General features: G+C 34.9%; 2 long non-coding RNA genes across 3 annotated transcripts in view; one reads left to right on the top strand and one right to left on the bottom strand.

Moving 5' to 3' along the window:
• The window catches only part of LOC116421725, a 38,097-nt gene extending 34,548 nt beyond the window's left edge, over nt 1-3,549 (bottom strand). Inside the window, exon 1 of one of the 2 annotated variants that reach the window (XR_004232220.1) lies at nt 3,410-3,549. This is a non-coding gene — a long non-coding RNA (uncharacterized LOC116421725). The remainder of the gene's footprint in view (nt 1-3,409) is intronic. The other variant, XR_004232221.1, reaches the window with a different exon arrangement.
• A 131-nt stretch (nt 3,550-3,680) lies between these two features.
• Nucleotides 3,681-20,487, top strand: LOC116421158. Its single transcript, XR_004231464.1, has 2 exons — nt 3,681-3,978; nt 20,405-20,487. It is a non-coding gene; the product is annotated as an uncharacterized LOC116421158 (long non-coding RNA).
• Nucleotides 20,488-21,949: the final 1,462 nt, after the last annotated feature.

Raw genomic sequence — 21,949 nt, 5'->3', positions numbered from 1 at the left:
AACATTTAAAAAAACTCTCTTCATTTGCATTTAGCTTTTCTTACCAGCCTCAGCTCCTGCTTAGCCTTCTCACCTTTTATCCCTGTTCTCAAAGGACCCTGCCATGATTTTATATTAATTCATGCATTATCACCTGTTCTTGCTATTTCTAACAAGCATATATAGATATACACAAATATATATTATATTTGTGTATATCTGTATGTATATTATACATATATGCCTTTCAAAAATAGTCTAGACTGTTTATAATTAATACAGAAATATGTTTTGCATGACTTCACCTATATAATTAGTATATTGCTTACCATCTGTGAGGAAGAGAATTTGGAACTCAATTTTTTTAAATGAATGTTAAAAAAAATAAGGCTTAATTGAGAAATAATTAAATTTATCTATGTGTGTATACATGTAGACATATACATATGCATACATATATATAATGTATATATGTATATATATATATATTAAATCCTAGAGGTTAAGTACAATCTTATGTATCCAACTTAATCTCTGAAAGTTCCCCTATTTCCAGTTCATTAGAATGGAATCTTCCACTTTCTTCAGAATTTTGTTCTTGAGAGCTCATCATTCTTCTTGGACTTACTTTCCCTGTAGAAGCATCATATTTCTTCTTTCTGTGAATGCTTTAAAATATGCTCTTTCAATTTGTAAAATAACTCAATTTGTAGCGAACTATAGGTTTCCTCTTATACATGCATATATTGTAATATTGATCTTTTAGTAACTCTCATAAGTCATGTATTTGATAGATGCTTATTCTATACATTAGTGATACTTGTGATAGCCCAAGTAAAAATGACAGAAAGTCAGGAGGAATAAATAGCAATTTAGAAGAATCAGGATCCAAAAAAGATCTCTATAGAAGCTGATTTCTGTCTTCTATGAATTTTTTCACATAACATACTTATTCTTTCCTTTTTTCTTCCTTCTTTCCTTCTTTCCTTTGTTTCTTTTTGTTTAAGTTTTCTTCCACAAAATGATTTTTAGAGAACTATTTTACTTGATTGCTCATGTATAACCTATACCAAATTGCTTATGATCACAGGGAGAAGGTCAGAGAGAGGGAGAAGAATAGAATTTGGAATTCAAATCTTAAAAGAAAAATGTCAAAGAAAACAATTATATGGAAATAAATATGGAAAGTTCAAAGATCCCATCCTCAAATTTTACCCACTGACCTGGTGGTCTGTGCACCCTGGTTAAGAACCCTTGCCCCAGATATCTCTAACCTCCTATCACAATTACTACAGTGTTCCTGTTAGGCGGCACCTTCAGTCAAAAGTCTTTTCTCTAAACTTCACATGAAATAATAGGAATCCTTGGGCCTAAAGGGTCATGTGACAACTGTTGATGGTCTTTAGCAAATTAGTTTTCCTTTCTGGACCTCACACAAGTAGGAGCCTTTTTCAGAATGTTCATCCACCTTTGTTGCCCACTTTTCACCCAGCTCTCATCTATGACTCCAAGAAACTGTAACATGAATAATAGTCACATCATGGTAATCTTTCTTGGCAGGTGGGACAAATCAGATTAAGGGTAGCTGACAGACCTCAAATCCAAAGCTTATAAAGACTTCTTCTAGTGAAATGAGTGTAAGAGAACAATTTGTTCCACTTATCATGAAAGCAGCTGAATCAGGCTCTGTGGAGCACTTAGAGTTCAGACAGACATCAAAAACCCAAAGGTCATCTCCTGAATCCTGGGTCATTGCCAATCTTCCTGATTTTTGTCTTGCCACTGGACTTCTATGACTCAGGTAGAGGGTGATGGTGATGACTTTGGGTAATTCTGTCTCACTTAAATCCAAATCACATGTGAGTCAAGGTAGCACTTCATGATGTCAATGTTCCTCTTCAATACAAAGGTCAAACAAGAAGAAGTTGCATATACAAGGCATGATAACACACACACACACACTCAAATGTATTATCCAAAAAAAAATCCCTTTCATCAAGGAATTTTTATTCTATTAGGGAATGGAGATAAGACATTTAGACAGATTCAAGGATATCAATGTTAGCTCATACAATCTCCAAAGACCCTAATGTTCAATGTTCAATGTGCACATTTACTTCTCAGAAATTGGAACTGCTACAAATGAGGGCTTGAGTTATTTCAGCAACCACTTCTAGAGTCAAGTATTTAGTATCATAAAGCTGGAAAACCTTAGAACATGCAACTTTAAAACCTAGAAGAGACCTCAGAGATCATAGTTCAAATTCTTCCTTTTTTACAGAGAATAAAACTGTGACCCATTAAAGAGAGTGTATTTACCCAAGCTGACAGTACCCAAGGTTGGCCTTTTGGGAAGAAGAAAATGGCCTTCTAAGCTATCATAGCCCTCCTTCCCCACCTCTGCTCAACCCTCTTGGAATTAAGAAACTGGAAGGATTAATTTTAACTCTTACTTCAACATTATTCCACTTCCCTATTTTGTTTCAACAGAAGATTCACCCCTGGAATTCAAGGAAATTTTGGGTCCACCAAATATATGCCAGCTGGAATTCTGGTTTGGATTGAGCACACTGACTAGCTTAACTTGTATGGGTGAATCCTGAGATAGCTGGGATAAGGCAAAGGATGGTAATCCGTTTGAAACTCAGAGGAATAAATGAAGAATGGGTAGCTGACATAGACTAGGACCCTGATTCTTATCAGTTTTGTGAAAAGTTACCTACAGACTAATACCTACCTCTAGGCTCCTTGGATATGAGAAATGAACATACTGTGGAATCTGTAGGTAAGAGGGGGCTTACAAAGGGAGGGATAGAGATGATAATTAAATGCATAGGAACTGATGAAATCTTTCAGTGATTGGGGTGAGAAGAGGGCCAAGTATAGAATCCTGAAGATACCCATGGTTAAAATGGGTTAAGGTGAGCCGCTTAAAGATTCAGTAAAGAAGACAGAGAAGAAACAGTAAGTTAAGTAGGAGGAAATCCAGAAAAAAGAGTGTCCTGAAAACATAGAGAAAGATATCAAAGAATGTCAAACAGTATCAAAAAAAAAAAAAAAAATACAGAGGTCAAGGAAAATGAGAATTAAGACCATTGGATTTGGCTACTAAAAAGATCATTGGTAACTTTGGAAAGAGTGGGTTTTTCTGGAATGATAGGGTCAGAAGTCAGATTATAAAGGGTTAAAAAGAGAATGAGAAGAAAGTAGAGGCACCTAATGTAGCCAGTCTTTCCCAGGAGTTTCGCTGCAAAGGGCAGAAAGGGGAAAAAAGACAATAGTTAGCAGGGCTGGAAGAATCAAGTAAGGGTACTTTCATTATAGGACAGAAAGGAGCATGTTTGTCGGCAATAGGAAGCAAGACAATAAAGAGGGAGAGATTGAAAATAAGTGAAAGAGTGCTTTAAAGTTTACCAAATGCTTTACTCACCACACCTTTGTGAGTCTGGTATTGATACAGTCAAAATAAAGTAAACTGAAGTACAAATTTCCAAGCATGATTTATCAATAAATAGGAAGGATCTCAGCTCACTCAGTAAAAAACTAAGACCTCAAATGAGGGATAGCTTTGAGGAGTACAAAACAAAGAACAGAACTTTGTAGGTGGGGAACAAGTTATGATTGGTTAAAAAAGCTCAACATCATGAATGGCAAAATCAATATGATTGGTTACAGAGCTGAGGCAGGAGGGGCAATATGATTTGTTAGAAATTGGAAATGATGAGCTAGCAATAGCCTGCTCTTTCCCTCTTGTTATTAAGCAATGTGCATTATTTGATTCCACCTGCAAAGTTAGAGATTGTTATCCAAAGAAGCTTGGTTCACTAACCAGAAGTCCTTGAAGGAGAGCTTGGGGGTATAAATAAATTAGACCAGAATCTCTGGCAGCCATCTGCATCCCTCAAGGATAACAGATTTCCTTGAGGCAAGAACAGAACAATGAATAGCAAGAGAACTGGATTTCTAAACTTAACTCATAACAGAGCAGCTGAATTTCAGGTACAAAGAATCATGACTTGGGCAGTAACAGGACAAAATAAATCAACCATAAGTAGAATCAATTAAAAGGTGATATAGAGAGCACCGGCCTTGAAGTCAGGAGGACCTGAGTTCAAATTCGAACTCAGACACTTAACACTTCCTCACATAGTGGTCCCAAGTTATTAGCAACCTCAGCTACCAATTACCAATTACCTCAGAAAAAAGTTGATACAGAATTAATCTAATTATTTGCATATGAAATAAGAAACAGACATTAGGCCTGGGAATTGAGACATATAGGGAAATCTCAGATAAGGTGACTGTCTCCTAATGCAAATAGGCATCTTCTATGAAATTTGCAGTCTTAGAAAGTCTTCTACAGCCCTTAAGTTAATGTAAGAGTTAAAAAGGGTCATACACCCAGGACATATCAAAAAAGGTATTAAACGCAGGTCTTACTGGTTATGAGAACAGTTCTCTAAACACTATGCCATATTACCTTGCAGGGAGTAGATAGATTAAATATTGCCACTCTCTCTGTTCCAACCCCATTTCTTAGAGGAGTAAAACTAGACCCAAAAGTAAATTAGATTGTTATTTTGCTCCACATGTCCCTAAGTCTAAAACATCATAAATATAAAGGTAAGAGATTATTTTTATCCCATAATGATAAGATCCAGCCTCAGGGAAGAAAACCCATAATTATATTGAGAAAAAAAATAGTCTTTAGCCTCAGTGATCTTTAGGGATTTTGACAATTCCTCTGAAAAATGTTTGTTGATCCTCAAAAATATTTTCTAGATGGAGGGATGGTAAGTGCACTGGCTTGAGAGGAAGTGAAAGGAGCAGAAGAATGATGGTTCCAAGAGTCTGACATTATTTCCTAAAAACTCCATCTTGTATAATATAAGGTCTACTTAAATTGTACTACATAACTAGTAGTACAATATAAGGTCTACTTTAAATTGTACTATATATTGTCTACTTATGTACTACATAAGGTCTTAGGAAAAGTGGGGCTCCATTCCCCCATCCTTGGAAGCCTTAAGAGTATCCTGATATTTCTCCCAACAGAGTCCCCAGAATTCAACAAATTATATAGAACAATTTCCTAAAAGGCTGAATAATAAAGAGAATATGAGATCAGAATGAAATCATCTCAAAATCTCAGAATCCTGGAATTTTAAGTCTAGAAGGGACTTTAGAATATAAAATGTCAGACTTGGGAAGGACCTGAAACTATAGAACATAGAATTCAAAGCTAAAAGACATTCAAAGATAGAACATAGAATGATAATCATGGGAGCAATTGGGTTCATGCCCTTAATTAAACAGAGAAGAAATCTAATCCATAAAGGATAAATGACTTGTCAGAGGAAAAACAGCAAGTTAGTGACAAAGCTGGGACTGGAATCTTTCTCTTCACTGAGAGTACAAAGTGGAATTAGTAGAATGGGATATTTTTTCAAATGGATAAAAGTAAAATTAAAAGGCAGAAATATTTTGGTTTATGAAATGATTTACAAGATTATACAACTGAATATCAGAGGGAGAGGGACCTGGCCTTCATCTCTCTTCCCTATTTCCAGCTACAACCTCAGGAGCTACTCCCATGCCCTGGGTCTTCACCTTGGACCTCTTTTTGCCTCTAGCTTGTGTCCACTGGTTTTGTTCTTCCTATGCTAGAATGACATGTGCTTCCTAGTCACCCTAGAAGTTATCCAGAGGTGTTCCCTTCTTTTCCTCCCTTCTCCTGTGCCTCTGGAATTCAAGGGTGGGGAGAAGAAGGTATAGAGAGAAATAGGAAGAGAATTATTAAGAAAAGACAATGGCTTTGAAGACTAACTCCCAGAAAGGAATCGAGAGATTCCAGTGCTTTGATAGTCTAAGCTTTTGTGCCTTTCCCAGGGCAGAACTAGAATCTTCAGTGATACCTTCCAAAGATTACAAGAAGAAGAGCAGAAATCAAAGTTTGTGGACCTTCCCCATCAAACCGATAAGAGGATACTTAGCCAAAGCTCCCTCTAAGAGTTTCCTGTCAGCCAATTAATTTGTAATTCCTTTTAAAAATGCATATTGATATATTTTATTCTACATTACCTTCATTTCTGAATATATCCCTCCTTGTTTCCCTAGACAAAGAGCCATTCCCCTGTAAGACTGTTTTTTTAAAGAATATGTATGTGTTGAGGATTGGAGGGAAATAGTTCAACAAAATACATATCACCAAATGTGACAGTATTCATTTGGTATCTTTTCTTCTGGAGCAAGTTTAGTCATTATAATTAAACAATATTCATTTTCAGGTTTTCTTTTTATTTACATTATTATAGTTATTAAACATATTTTTCTTCTTGGTTCTACTCACTTTGATTCAATATTTATGCCTTTCCATTCTTCCCATATTTATAATTTCTTATAAAAACAAAAATATTTCATTAGATTTATGTCTAACAATTTCTTTAATCATCCTTCATACAACTAACATTTATTTTGATTCCAGGTCTGTCTTTGCAATAGCAAAAGGTGCTGCTATAAATACTTTGTTGTATAGGAAATCTTTATGTCTTTGACCTCCTTGGGAAACACATACATACATACATATATCCAAAAACATATGTCCATAATATATACATATGTGTGTGTATGTATCTTGGAATCCCAGTCAAAGGTTAGTCACTTTTTAAGCATAATTCCCAATTGCTTACCAGCAATTGTTTGGCCCAATTCATAGTTCCAGACAGCTAGGTGGCACATGATGAGATGGAATGAAGGACAGCTACAAAATGGAATTGGTTTAGTATAGAAATCAATAGAACCAATTATAATCTGCATCATGAACAATGACTCCATTTTGTGCTACCACATGTAATCTCCTTCATTTTATTGTCTTTCTAATAGCACTTCAGATATAATGATTTCCCAAATTTCCCAATGTAAGAAAATTTAGAAATACAATAATAGCATGGCATAATAATAAACAATTCTATATTTAAAATACAAAACAAAACTTGTTACCAGTCAGATGACATCAATTCAACTAAATGCATTTCCAAATTATCTTACATAAAAAATCGTTCATTTTATCATCAGCTTTATATTAATCATATCTAAAACATGATATATAATTACATTCATGTAAATTACATTACATGATATATAATTACAAATACATGATATATAATTACAAGAAATAATAATACACAATGGTTAATAGTGCTTCACATATGCCAGTCACTGTGATAAGCATTTCAGAATCATTATATCATTTTGATCCTCACAATTACTACAAGGAAATAGGTTCCTTATTAACTTTCTTCTTAACAAAAAAAAAAAAAAAGGAAAGAAAAGAAAAAAGAGAGAGTAGAGCAATAATTTGAAAATGCACTAAAGAGAGAAACCCTAAAAATCAAAGAACAAAATAACAAAATTGAAAACAAAAATTGAGTTGATAATAAAAATTATTTGAAAATAAACTATGACAATTTTGAAAGGAGAAAAAATACACCTTATCAATATTTAAAAAACAAGGAAATTCACAACAAACAAGAAATAAAGAACATTGTTAAAAACCGTTTTGCCCAACTATATGCCAACAAAACTAACAACTTAAAAGAAATAAATGTGTATTTACAAAAATATAAGATCCCTAAATTAATATAATAAGAAAGAGATAATTTAAAAATCCAATTTCAGAGGGAAAAGTTGAACAAGCTATAAATAAACTTTTAAGGAAAAAATATTCTAAGACCAGATACATTCAAAGTGAATTCCATCAAATAGTCAAATTTTTATATAAATATAAATATATATATATATATTCCTTCTATGATAGATGTGGTTTTGATATATAAACCAGGAAGAATTGAAAAAGAAAAAAATAGACTAATATATCTGATAAATATAAATGAAAAAAAAGTTAAATAAAATATTAACAACAAGAACGTGCCCAACCTTTCCTCCAGACCACTCCAAATTCCTTTATATAATGACTGTAAACAAATTTTAGAGCAGCAAAACACCCAAAAAGATGAAATAAAATATTTTTCAGCTGAAGACAAATTAGTTTTCATACAAGTCATATAAATCTTCATAAAAAGTCCATGACACCAGGATGGGAGTCCAGCATGCCCCAGGCAGGCTGCACCAGAGCAGCCGCAGTCCCCATTCCAGTCCTGGCCCTATGCCAGTAAAGCAGAAAAGGGTCTAGGAACCTCTGAATCAGGGGCAATACTGGTAGCTTCCAGACCTCTCATAGAAAGTTACTATGGTGACAAGGAAGATCAAAGCATACTCAGAAAAAAATAATAAAGTCAGAGCTCTTACATCCAAAGCCTCCAAGAAAAATAAGAATTGGTCTCAGGCTATAAAAGAACTCAAAAGGAATTTTGAAAAGCAATTAAGAAAGGTAGAGTTAAAAGCAAAATCGGCCAATTGGAAAAGGAGGTACAAAAATTCACTAAGGAAAATAATTCTTAAAAATTAGAATTGAGCAAATGGATACAAGATACAATAAAGAAAAACCAAAAAAGAAAAAAGAAAAAAACAAGGGGGGAAGTGAAATATTTCATTGGAAAAACAGCTGATCTAGAAAATAGATCTAGGAAATATAAATTTAAAATTATTGGTCTACTTGAAAGTCATGATCAAAAAAAGAATCTGGATGTTATCTTTCAAAAAATTATCAAGGAAAACTGTCCTGATATTTTAGAACCAGAGAGTAAAATAAAAATGAAAGAATCCACCAATCACCTCCTGAAAGTGATTCCAAAATAAAAACTCCCAGGAATATGATAGCTAAATTCCAGAACGCCCAGATCAAGAAGAAAATATCGCAAGCATCCCGGAAGAAACAATTCAAATATAACGGAACCACTGTTGGGATAACACAAGATTTAGCAGCCTCTACATTAAAGGATCAGAGGGCTTAGAATATGACATTCTAGAGAGCAATGGAGTTAGGATTACAACCAAGAATCATAATTTACAATTACAATCAAGAATTACAAACTAAGAATTACTTAGCAAAAATGAATATAATCCTTCAGGGGAAAAAGTGCACATTCAATGAAATAGAGGATTTTCAAGCATTCATGATTAAAAGACCAGAGCTAAATGGAAAATCTGATTTTCAAATACAGGACTCAAGAGAAGCATAAGGAGGTAATTAGGAAAGTGATATCATAAAGAACTTTATAAAGTTTATCTGTTTGCATTCCTACATGGGAGAATGATATTCATATCTCATTAGAACTTTCTCATTATTATGGCAGTTTGAAGGAGTATATATAGACAGGGGCAAAGATATGAATTGAATATGAAGGGAGAATATCTTTTTAAAAATGAAGTTAAGGGATGAAAGAGGAATGTACTAGGAAAAAGGGAAAAGGAGAGATGGAATGGTGTAAATTATCTGCCATAAAAAGAGGTAAGAAAAGGCTTGGGGAAAAGAACTGTACAGGACAGGGTAAGTGAGTGAACCTTATGCTCATCAGAACTGGCTCCAAGAGAAAATAATATACACATTCAATATGGATATAGAAATTTATCTTACCCTGCAGGAAAATAGGAGGATAATGGGGTATGGAGGGGGAGGATGAAAAGGGAGAGGGCATATTAGGGGACCAGATGGATTTACATGTGAATTCTACCAAACATTTAAAGAACAATTAACGTCAATGCTACATAAACTATTTGAAAAAATAGGGATTAAAGGAGTCCTACCAAACTCCTTTTACGACACAGACATGGTACTGATACCTAAACCCAGTTAGGCTGAAAACAGAGAAAGTAAATTATAGACCAATCTCCCTAATGAATATTGATGCTAAAATCTTAAAGAAAATATTAACAAAAAGATTACAGAAAATCATCCCCAGGATAATACACTATGACCAAGTAGGATTTATACCAGGAATGCAGGACTGGTTCAATATTAGGAAAACTATTAGCATAATCGACTATATCAATAACCAAATTAACAAAAACCATATGATCATCTCAATAGATACAGAAAAACCATTTGATAAAATCCAACATCTATTCCTAATAAAAACACTTGAGAGTATAGGAATAAATGGACTTTTACTTAAAATAGCCAGGAGCATATATTTAAAACCATCAGTAACTATTATATGCAATGGGGAAAAACTGGAACCTTTCCCAGTAAAATCTGGAGTGAAGCAAGGTTGCCCACTATCACCATTATTACTTAATATTGTATTAGAAACACTAGCCTCAGCAATAAGAGTCGAGAAAGAGATTAAAGGAATTAGAGTAGGCAATGAGGAAACCAAGCTATCACTCTTTGCAGATGATATGATGGTATACTTAGAGAACCCCAGAGATTCTTTTTTTTTTTTTTTAATAGCCTTTTATTTACAGATTATATGCATGGGTAACTTTACAATATTAACAATTGCCAAACCTCTTGTTCCAATTTTTCACCTCTTACCCCCACCCCTCCCTAGATGCGGATGACCAGTAGATGTTAAATACATTAAAATATAAATTAGATACACAATAAGTATACATGACCAAAATGTTATTTTGCTGTACAAAAAGAATCAGACTCTGAAATATTGTACAATTAGCTTGTGAAGGAAATCAAAAATGCAGGTGGGCATAAATATAGGGATTAGAATTCAATGTAATGGTTTTAGTCATCTCCCAGAGTTCTTTCACTAGCGTAGCTGGTTCAGTTCATTACTGCTCCACTGGAAATGATTTGGTTGATCTCGTTGCTGAGGATGGCCAGGTCCATCAGAACTGGTCATCATATAGTATTGTTGTTGAAGTATATAATGATCTCCTGGTCCTGCTCATTTCACTTCGTGTAAGTCGTGTAAGTCACATCAGTTCGTGTAAGTCTCTCCAGGCCTTTCTGAAATCATCCTGTTGGTCATTTCTTACAGAACAGTAATATTCCATAATATTCATATACCACAATTTATTCAGCCATTCTCCAACTAATGGACATCCATTCAGTTTCCAGTTTCTAGCCACTACAAACAGGGCTGCCACAACCATTTGTGCACATACAGGTCCCTTTCCCTTCTTTGTAATCTCTTTGGGATATAAGCCCAGTAGTAACACTGCTGGATCAAAGGGTATGCACAGTTTGATAACTTTTTGCGCATAATTCCAAACTACTCTCCAAAATGGTTGGATTCATTCACAACTCCACCAACAATGCATCAATGTCCCAGTTTCCCACATCCCTCAACAATCATCATTATTTTTCCTGTCATCTTAGCCAAACTGACAGGTTTGGTGGTATCTTAGAGTTGTCTTAATTTGCATTTCTCTGATTAATAATGACTTGAGACATCTTTTCATAATGACTAGAAATAGTTTCAATTTCTTCATCTGAGAATTGCCTGTTCATATCCTGACCATTTTCAATTGGAGAATGGCTTGATTTTTATAAATTAGAGTTAATTCTCTATATATTTTGGAAATGAGGCCTTTTATCAGAGCCTTTAACTGTGAAGATGTTTTCCCAGTTTGTTGCTTTCATTCTAATCTTGTCTGCATTAGTTTTGTTTGTACAAACTTTCATTTAGTATAATGAAATTTTCTCTTTGTGATCAGTAATGATCTCTAGTTCTCTTTGTCATAAAGTCCTTCCCCTTCCACAGGTCTGAGAGGTAAACTGTCCTGTGTTCCTCTAATTATTAATAATCTCATTCTTTATGCCTAGTCATGAACTCATTTTGACCTTATCTTGGTAAGGTGTTAAGTGTGGATCAGTGCCTAGTTTCTGCCATATTAGTTTCCAATTTTCCCAGCAATTTTTATCAAGCAGTAAGTTCTTATCCCCAAAGCTGGGGTCTTTGGGTTTGTCAAAGACTAGGTTGCTATATTTGTTGACTGTTTTATCCTTGAACCTACCTATTCCACTGATCAACTAATCTATTCTAGCCAATACCAAATGGTTTTGGTAACTGCTGCTCTATATATAATTTTAGATCTATAGCTAATACCTTCATTTGATTTTTTTCTTCAATTCCCTTGAAATTCTTGACCTTTTGTTTTTCCATATGAATTTTGTTGTTATTTTTTCTAGGTCATTAAAATAGTTTTTTGGGAGTCTGATTGGTATAGCGGAACCCCAGAGATTCTACTAAAAAGCTATTAGAAATAATTCATAACTTTAGGAAAGTTGCAGGATACAAAATAAATCCCCATAAATCCTCAGCATTTTTATACAACATCAACAAAATCCAACAGCAAGAGATACAAAGAGAAATTCCATTCAAAATAACTGTCAACAGCATAAATATTTGGGAATCTATCTACCAAAGGAAAGTCAGGAATTATATGAGCAAAATTACAAAAAACTTTCCACACAAATAAAGTCAGACTTAAATAATTGGAAAAATATTAAGTGCTCTTGGATAGGCCGAGTGAATATAATAAAGATGACAATACTCCCTAAACTAATCTATTTATTTAGTGCTATACCAATCAGACTTCCAAGAAAATATTTTAATGATCTAGAAAAAATAACAACAAAATTCATATGGAAGAACAAAAGGTCGAGAATCTCAAGGGAATTATTGAAAAAAAAATCAAATGAAGGTGGCCTAGCTATACCTGATCTAAAACTATATTATAAAGCAGCAGTCACCAAAACCATTTGGTATTGGCTAAGAAATAAAATAGTTGATCAGTGGAATAGGTTAGGTTCGCAAGACAAAATAGTCAACTATAGCAATCTAGTGTTTGACAAACCCAAAGATCCTAATGTTTGGGATAAGAATTCATTATTTGACAAAAACTGCTGGGATAACTGGAAATTAGTATGGCAGAAATTAGGCATGGACCCACACTTAACATGGTATACCAAGATAAAATCAAAATGGGTCCATGATTTACGCATAAAGAACGAGATTATAAATAAATTAGAGGAACATAGGATAGTTTATCTCTCAGACTTGTGGAGGAGGAAGAAATTTGTGACCAAAGATGAACTAGAGACCATTACTGATCACAAAATAGAAAATTTTGATTACATCAAATTTAAAAAGCCTTTGTACAAACAAAACTAATGCAAACAAGATTAGAAGTGAAGCAACAAACTGGGAAAACATCTTCATAGTTAAAGGCTCTGATAAAGGCCTCATTTCCAAAATATATAGAGAACTGACTCTAATTTATAAGAAATCAAGCCATTCTCCAATTGATAAATGGTCAAAGGATATGAACAGACAATTTTCAGATGAAGAAATTGAAATTATTACCACTCATATGAAAGAGTGTTCCAAATCACTATTGATCGGAGAAATACAAATTAAGACAACTCTGAGATACCACTACATACCTGTCAGATTGGCTAAGATGACAGGAAAAAATAATGATGAATGTTGGAGGGTATGTGGGAAAACTGGGACCCTGATGCATTATTGGTAGAGTTGTGAACGAATCCAACCATTCTAGAGAGCAATCTGGAACTATGTTCAAAAAGTTATCAAACTGTGCATACCCTTTGATCCAGCAGTGTTTCTACTGGGCTTATACCCCAAAGAGATACTAAAGAAGGGAAAGGGACCTGTATGTGCCAAATGTTTGTGGCAGTCCTGTTTGTAGTGACTAGAAACTGGAAAATGAATGGATGCCCATCAACTGGAGAATGGTTGGGTAAATTGTGGTATATGAATATTATGGAATATTATTGTTCTATAAGAAATGACTAGCAGGATGAATACAGAGAGGCTTGAAGAGACTTACATGAACTGATGCTAAGTGAAATGAGCAGAACCAGGAGATCATTATATACTTCAACAACGATACTGTATGAGGATGTATTCTGATGGAGGTGGATTTCTTTGACAAAGAGACCTAACTCAGTTTCAATTGATCAGTGATGGACAGAAGCAGCTACACCCAAAGAAAGAACACTGGAAAATGAATGTAAACTGCTTGCATTTTTGTTTTTCTTCCTGGGTTATTTCTACCTTCTGAATCCAATTCTCCCTGTGCAACAAGAGAACTGTTCGGTTCTACACACATATATTTTATCTAGGATATACTGCGACATATTTAACATATATAAGACTGCTTGCCATCTTGGGGAGGAGGTGGAGGGAGAGGGAAAAATCGGAACAGAAGTGAGTGCAAGGGATAATGTTGTAAAAAATTGCCCTGGCATGGGTTCTGTCAATAAAAAGTTATTATTAAAAAAAAAAAAAAAAAAAAAAAACACAGTCCAATGAACTTAAGTTGGATTCCTACCAAAATTCTATAAACATTAGTAAAAGGATAATAAATCGATCACTTAAAGTGAAAGTGGTGGTGATTACAAAAAACCAACAGAGTTTCAACAAGAAGAGGTCCCATAACCCCCTAAATTTACTAAATGCCTTTAAGTAAGTCACTTAAGAACAATGGACTTGAATTTCCTTCTCAACAATTAACCAATGTGAATTTATTAAGTACCTTTAATGTGTCAAGCACTGTTCTAGGAGCTAGAAAAACAAATATAAAAGTGAAACAGTTTCCGTTTTCAAGTAGCCTACAATCTATTATATTGGAAGTGATACAATATGCTCACAAATAAATAACTATTAAATATATCTACAATAAATAGTGATTGTACTAACAATGAAGTAATCAGGAAAGGTCTAATGATGGAAGAAGCATTTTTTTTTATTTTATCTTTTTATTGACAAAATATATGCATGGGAATTTTTTAACACTGACCCTTGCAAAACCTTCTGTTCCAAATTTCTCCCTCCTTCCCATCACCCCTTTCCCTAAATATGTTAAAATATATGTTAAATTCAATATATGTATACATATTTATACAGTTATCATGCTGCACAAGAAAAATCGGATCAAGAAAAAAAAAACCAAAAACCTGAGGAAGAAAGCAAAATGCAAGCAAACAACAACAGAAATGTTGTTTCTATGTTGTGGTCCACACTCACTTCCCACAGTCTTTTCTCTGGGTGTAGATGGCTCTTTTCATCACTGAACAATTGAAACTGGTTTGAATCATCTCATTGTTGAAGAGAACTACATCCATCAGAATTGATCATCGTATAGTCTTGTTGTTGCTATATAATGATCTCCTGGTTCTCCTCATTTCACTTAGCATCAGTTCCTATAAGTTTCTCCAGGCTTTTCTAGAATCATCCTACTGGTCATTTCTTACAGAACAATAACATTCCATAGCATTCATATACTATAACTGATTCAGCCATTCTCCAATTGATGGGCATCCACTCAGTTTCTAATTTCTAGCCACTACAAAAAAGAGCTGCCACAAACATTTTTGCATATGTGGGTTCCTTTCCCTCCTTTAAGATCTCTTTGGAATATAAGCCCAGTAGAAACACTGTTGGATCAAAGGGTATGCACAGTTTGATAACTTTTTGAGCATAGTTCCAAACTACCCTCCAGAATGGTTAGATTTGTTCACCAAGTCCACCAACAATGCATCAGTGTCCCAGTTTTCCCACATCCTTTCAAACATTCATCATTATCTTTTCCTGTTATCTTAGCCAATCTGAGAAGTATGTAGTGATATCTCAGAGTTGTCTTAATTTGCATTTCTCCGATCAATAGTGATTTGGAACACCTTTTCATATGACTAGAAATAGTTTCAATTTCTTCAACTGAAAATTGTCTATTCATATCCTATGACCATTTATCAATTGGAGAATGGCTTAATTTCTTATAAATTAGAGTCAATTCTCTATATATTTTGGAAATGAGGCCTTTATCAGAACCTTTGAATATAAAAATGCTTTCAGTTTATTGCTTCCATTCTAATCTTGTCTGCATTAGCTTCATTTGTACAAAAACCTTTTAACTTAATATAATCAAAGTTATCTATTTTTTTTATCTTTTTGGTCACAAATAGAAGAAGCATTTTTAACTGAGACTTTTAAAAATCTTTCCAGGGCAGCTAGATGATGCAGTGAATAGAGCATCAGCCCTGAAGTCAGGAAGACCTGAGTTCAAGTGTGGTCTCAGACACTTAACACTTCCTAGCTGTGTGACCCTGAGTAAGTCACTTAACCCCAATTGCCTCAGAAAAAAAAAAAAAAAAAAGCCTTTCCAAGAGGAAGAAATGTAAAGAAGGACCAGATTACAGGCACCCATGTAAAGATAGAGAAAAGTTGTTGTCCAAAGGGAACAGAGTAGTAGCATATTTGGCTAGAGCATAGAGTATATGAGAGAAGGGAATAATATTTCTGCAGGAAAACATTTTGTTCAGAGTTAGAGTAAGAACATTCACACAGGCTTCTCTTTAAATCAAAGTTTTATTTCTTTTATTTATTACTAAATCAGGTGGGCCAAATCACATGGGTAACTATTGGCAATTAGGGTTAGGAAGAAGAAAGCTTTTAGACCAAAATTTTGGCTCTAATCCATATTAAGAAAACTAAAGATGCTAAAAACAGAATCTTTTTCAGATAGTAGTATAGTAACAGATTGTGTTAAAAACTGAGTTAGTTAAACAGCAACTTGGTTACCTGGGTTCAAGAAAGTATTTCCTAAGCAAGTTGTTCCTTCTGTGGGCTCAGCAATCTAAATATACCTATGTTAATGATTTTAGAAAGTGTGCTAGTAATTTTCATAAACTAATCAAGGGTTCAGGGTCAAGTTCCAGCATGTCCTCTACAATACTGCATCAATCTGAAAAGACAGATTAGAATTAGTTTGTTGTGATTGCTGTCATATCTGATTCATCATGATCCTATTTGGGGTTTTGTAGACGAAGATACTGGAGTAGTTAATCACTTCCTTCTCCAGCTCATTTTACAGATAAGAAAATGGAGGTAAACTCGATTAAGTGACTTGCCCAAGATCACAGTTATTAAATATCTGAGGCCAGATTTGAACTCAGAAAGATGAATTTTCCTGACTCCAGACCTGTTACTCTATCCACCGTACCACCTAGTTCCCTGAACCAGCTTGTAAAGGGCTATAAATATATAACCCAGGCGTTGTTTAACTCCCTAAGGATAATGTGGAGCCACTAAAGCTTCATTAGCAATACAGATAAGTGCTTTAGGAATACCAATTTGACAGTTGTATGGAAGATGCACTAGAAAAAGGAGAGAACAGACACAGAGAGATTAATTAGGAGACTGTTACAATAGTTCCAGAAAGTTTGCAGGCAACCAAAAAGAATCAGTGGACAAGGGAAGACTGAAAATTGGGAAGAGAGAAAGGATGACCAAATGCAAGCCTCTGGAAGAGACAGAAGGGAAGGAGGTCAAAAGCATAATGAGAAAGACTAGCCTTAGTGAAGGGAAAAGCCAATTCATTCTCTGAGATTGGGAGTAGTCATGGAGAATATGGGAAATGATGCAGGACTTTTGAAATGTGGAACTGGGCAGTAGAATCAGCTTGTTGCAGTTAGCCTCAATTTGGTTTTTTTTTTTTTTTTTTTTCTCTGCAAAATATCTCTCTCCCAGAGCCTAGTCTAATATTCTGTACCTCCATTCTCTGCAACATTCTCTGCTAAATAGTCATTTTTTAAAAATTCATTCAATAAGCCTTTATCAAACACCTGTTTATGTGCCAGGGATTGTATTAGGTTCTGGAAATACAAAGACAAAAATAAAAATGTTCTTTCTCTCAAGAAGCCTGCTTCCAAAAAAGACATTATTTGTTAAAAAAAAAAAAATAATAATAAATTGCCAAATCACTTAACTGAGGCTTCTCTCATCTCCCAGTTTTTTTATCTGCAAAATGGAGACCATTAAAATCCGCCATACTCACCAAAATTAAATCCTATTAAACAAGCATTAAATTCCTACTGGAGATACAAATAAAAATGAAGCAAAACTTCCCCTCCCCCCCAAAAGCAAACATTCTGCTAGATGAACTACCATCCATATAAAAATAAGTGCGAGACAGAGAGTGACAAGCAGTGTAGGGAGAACAATGATTTGGATGCCTGAAAGAAGGCAAAACAAGGCCCCTGGACCTCTCCCAACAATCTTGCTAAGAAAAGCTCCCAAGACAATTTGTTTGCGCCCAGACTAGTAAAAAGGACCAAGAAAGAATTGAAAAGAATATACTAATCCCAAATGAAATTGAACAATTGGCTCAGATTAGCAATTTGAGCAAGAAAGTAAAAGTTCAAAAGACAAGGAATCTAAATTGTTAAACCCAATCTAGGGATTTTGCCAGACAGATCAATGAAGATGTGGATCTAATTCACACACACACACACACACACACACACACACACACACACAAAAATTGGAATAGTTCCTAAGGCTATGTGTGGGCTAATTGAGGTGAGACATCCCTATTTTAGAGAAGAAGCCTCATGATGAATACAGTTCAGCAAAACAGCAGCAGATATCAGCAGCTTCACACAGCAAAAAGATCTGCAGAGCAGAAGTTAGTGCAAATATACCATAAATATGCAGTGAGAAGTAGTCAGCATGGATAATAATCTGGCAGAGAACAACTATAGCTTGCCACTAAATGGGAAAAGAAAAAAAAAATTAGTCTTTGGAGATAGGTTGCCACTGAAACATATCTCTAAGAGTCAGTTTTCCTATAAATGAACCTCTTTCTGTGTATATTCCCAGATAGAAGAGGCTCTATCTCCCATGTGTCTCCTTTTCTCCTGTGTTCCACGACATATGAATTATTGAGAAAGTATACCCCTTTGAACATGGTTTATTTTTCTTGTCATTTAATTAAATACCTTTTACTTTGAACTAAGTTTTCTGATTGTCCTGGCAAAAGAGAAATAATGACAGAGACTAGTGAATTGAGATTGAGCCTAGCTTTCAAAAGGCTCATATTTGAAGGGAATGGGCTGTAGGCTAAATAGGAAAAAGAAATATCCTGTCAAAATGTTCTAATAACACTTGAGAAGAATCTGAACTCTGAAAGAAAAGAAGAATTATGAAAATAGATGAGGAGGAAAGTTATTCTAGGAATGGAGTATGGTCTGTGCAAAGATTCCGAGATGGGAGACAGCATATTGAGTTCAGTGAGCAGTCTAGTTTGTCTGAAACATGAAAAGTAATAATGTGAAATAAATCTGTAAAAATGGATTGGAGCCAGATTGAGAAAGATTTTATGTCAGATTTATGAGTCTGTATTTTAACCTACAGGCAGTGGAGAGACACAAAATTTCTAGGTCAGACAATAAACATGGTAAAAAAAACAAAAACAACTTGTATTTTAAGATTATATTGGTAACTATGTGAAAGATGAATTGACTAGGAAAACAACTGGAGACAGGAAGACTTATTAAGAGATTTTTATAATAATTCAGTCAAGAAGGGATAAGCACTTGAACTAGGGTAGAAAGTATGGAAGGAAAGCATAGAGGGGAAAACTGAAAAATGTTAGGAAGGTAGAATCAGTAAGACATGGGGAAACATGGTGGGGAAGTGGGGCTAAGGAAGAGGATAATGTAACAGAAAGAGAAAAGTCAAAGATAACTCCAAGGTTTTGAACCTAGGTGACTACTTTAATGGTAGTTCCATTAACAGATTTGAGAAAGATGATGGATTTGAACATGAAATATTTGAGATGTTGACAGGACACCTACAAACAGGTTTGTATGTGTTCTGGAATTTATGTATACTGGAATTCAGGAAAGAGATTACAATGTAATGTTTAGATTTGAGATTCACCTACAAATTTGAGAAACATCTACAAACACTGATGAGATCATCAAAGGAACAGAGGATGAAAAGAAGACCTAGGACAGAGTCTTATGAAGCATCCATATTTAGAAAATGATTGATAAGCCAACAAAGAGAAGGACAAGGAGCAATCATAGAAGTAGAAAGAAAACCAGGAGGGAGCAATGTCATTAATGTCATTAAAAGTAAATCAGGTGGGGAAGCGAGGTGGCATAGTAGATAGAGGACCAGCTCTGAAGTCAGGAGGACCTGTGTTCAAATTTGATCTCAGACACTTAATATTCCTAGCTGTGTGACCCTGGCAAGTCCTTTAACCCTAATTGCCTCAGAAAAAAAATAATAATAACAAATTTTTTAAATAATAAAAGTCAGGAGAAAAGATGTTGGAGGCAGAAGGGTTGACTGGCTGGCAACAGTGGCAAAAGGTGCAGAGCCCAGTCAAAGAGAATAAGGATTCAATAAAGGTCACTAGATTTAGTAATTAAAATGTTACTGATAACTTTTGCCTGAAAAATCAGCTGTTTTCAAAATGAGGGGTTGAGGGAAGGAAATGGAGGCATTCAGTGAAGATTCTCTTTCTTGCAGTTCAGTAGTGAAAGAAAGGAGAAGCATAGGACAACATTTGAGGAGTTGTCAGGGTCAAATGAAGGATTTTTTTAAAGATGGGGGAGACCTAAGCATATGTGTGGGCAGTGGGAAAGAAATCAGTAAGAGAGATGAAGGAAATAAGCATTTACATTACTTCTCCTATGTACGAGGTACTGTGCTAACTGCTTTTTACAAATGTAATTTCATTTGATCACTAGTAGGCAAGAAAACCTGAGAATGGGAGAAAGAGTGTGACAAAGCAAATTACAAGAAGAGCCAAGAGAGGACTGGATCAGGAACACAAAGAGAGAGATTACCTTTGGCAAAAAGAACCACATCATGATCTGAGAGTGGAATCAAGGAAGAGAAGATGGATGAAGATCGAGAAAGGTTTCGAAGATTATTATGAAAATGAAGTGAGATGATGTGGATAAAACATTTTGGAGATCTTATGAATGTCAATTGTCAAATCATTAAAAGATTCCTATTAACTCTAACACTATGCTCCATGTTCTAACAGCTCAATTGGCTCTAACATTCTATCTTCTAGGTCTCCTTTCAGCTCTGATCTCTCATGTTCTTAAAACTTCTCTCTGGTTCCATTAAGAGAAAGGAAAAGAAAAATAAGAAGTGAAAGGAAAGGAAAAGAAAAGCAGTAATAAAAATATGAAGAAGCCTTAGAAAGTAAAACTGGTGCTTGCTTCCCCTCCCCCAGCCCAGTTTTGCACTATTCATTTCTTGTTCATTTCTGAAGCTTATTTTAAGTGCCACTGGCTCCAGGAAGAATCCTCACTAGACTTCATTACCTGGGTCTTCATGCAAGTTGGGATTGCAGGACCAAATTCAATGTAAATTGGGTCAGAGGAACGTCATTAGGATCATTGCCTTTGGCCTTGAACTCATTAGACAGAATGGTATAAGTGGATAGAGACCTGTTCTGGGTATCAGAAGACAAAGTCCTGATTCTAAAAAGTTATGTGACTTTAGAGAAATTATTTAGTATGTTGGATCTCAATTTCTGTAAAATAAAAGTCATACTTCATATATTCCTAATGTTAGAATTTTTAGTTCTGATGTTCAATAATTCTAAATTCAAGAGTAAAGAAGAACGTGATGAAGATATGATAGTTTCTCCTGAGCATTTCTTCTCTGAACCTATGAACTCCAGTGATGTGAACTCAACCCAGTCATTCCATCCTATCTTATTGTCAAGAATGATGAGAACTTTGAGTCCATCTTGTTCCTATAGTCACCCACAAAAAGAGGCCAAATTCTTGGGACTGTCTTGTTAGCATATCTAAGGCATACTCAACTGTCTCGTCATGTAGTTGCTCACACAGACAATGTGCATTCCAGTTGTTCTCACTTATGACTCTCCCTAACTCCTCCCCAGTTCTCTAGACCCTGCCCTTACTTCCTGTCTCCCTCTTCTCTCTGATCTTAAATAGCCCCCCTTCACTCACAACCCACACTAAATCATTTAATTTTGCCTGTAAGCCTTTTCACATCAATAAAGGGCCCTTGTGACTATGTTCATAATGTTATGGATTTTTCTCATTCCAAACCCACTCTCCTACAACCTGGTTTTTCATCACATCTACCTGATATTTCATCATCCAGGTCACATTTAAAAGGCAACTAGGTGACACAGTGGATAGAGTCCCAAGCCTGAGTTCAAATCTGACCTCTGATACTTATTAATTATGTGACCCTGTACAGTTTAATCTCTGTCAAAGTTTCCTCATCTGTAAAACAGAGATAAT

This window comes from Sarcophilus harrisii, chromosome 2 (genome assembly GCF_902635505.1).
Source record: "Sarcophilus harrisii chromosome 2, mSarHar1.11, whole genome shotgun sequence".
NCBI classification, from domain to species: domain Eukaryota; kingdom Metazoa; phylum Chordata; class Mammalia; order Dasyuromorphia; family Dasyuridae; genus Sarcophilus; species Sarcophilus harrisii.
The sequence above is the reverse complement of the archived record's forward strand: the minus strand, read 5'-3'. Positions and strand labels throughout refer to the sequence as shown.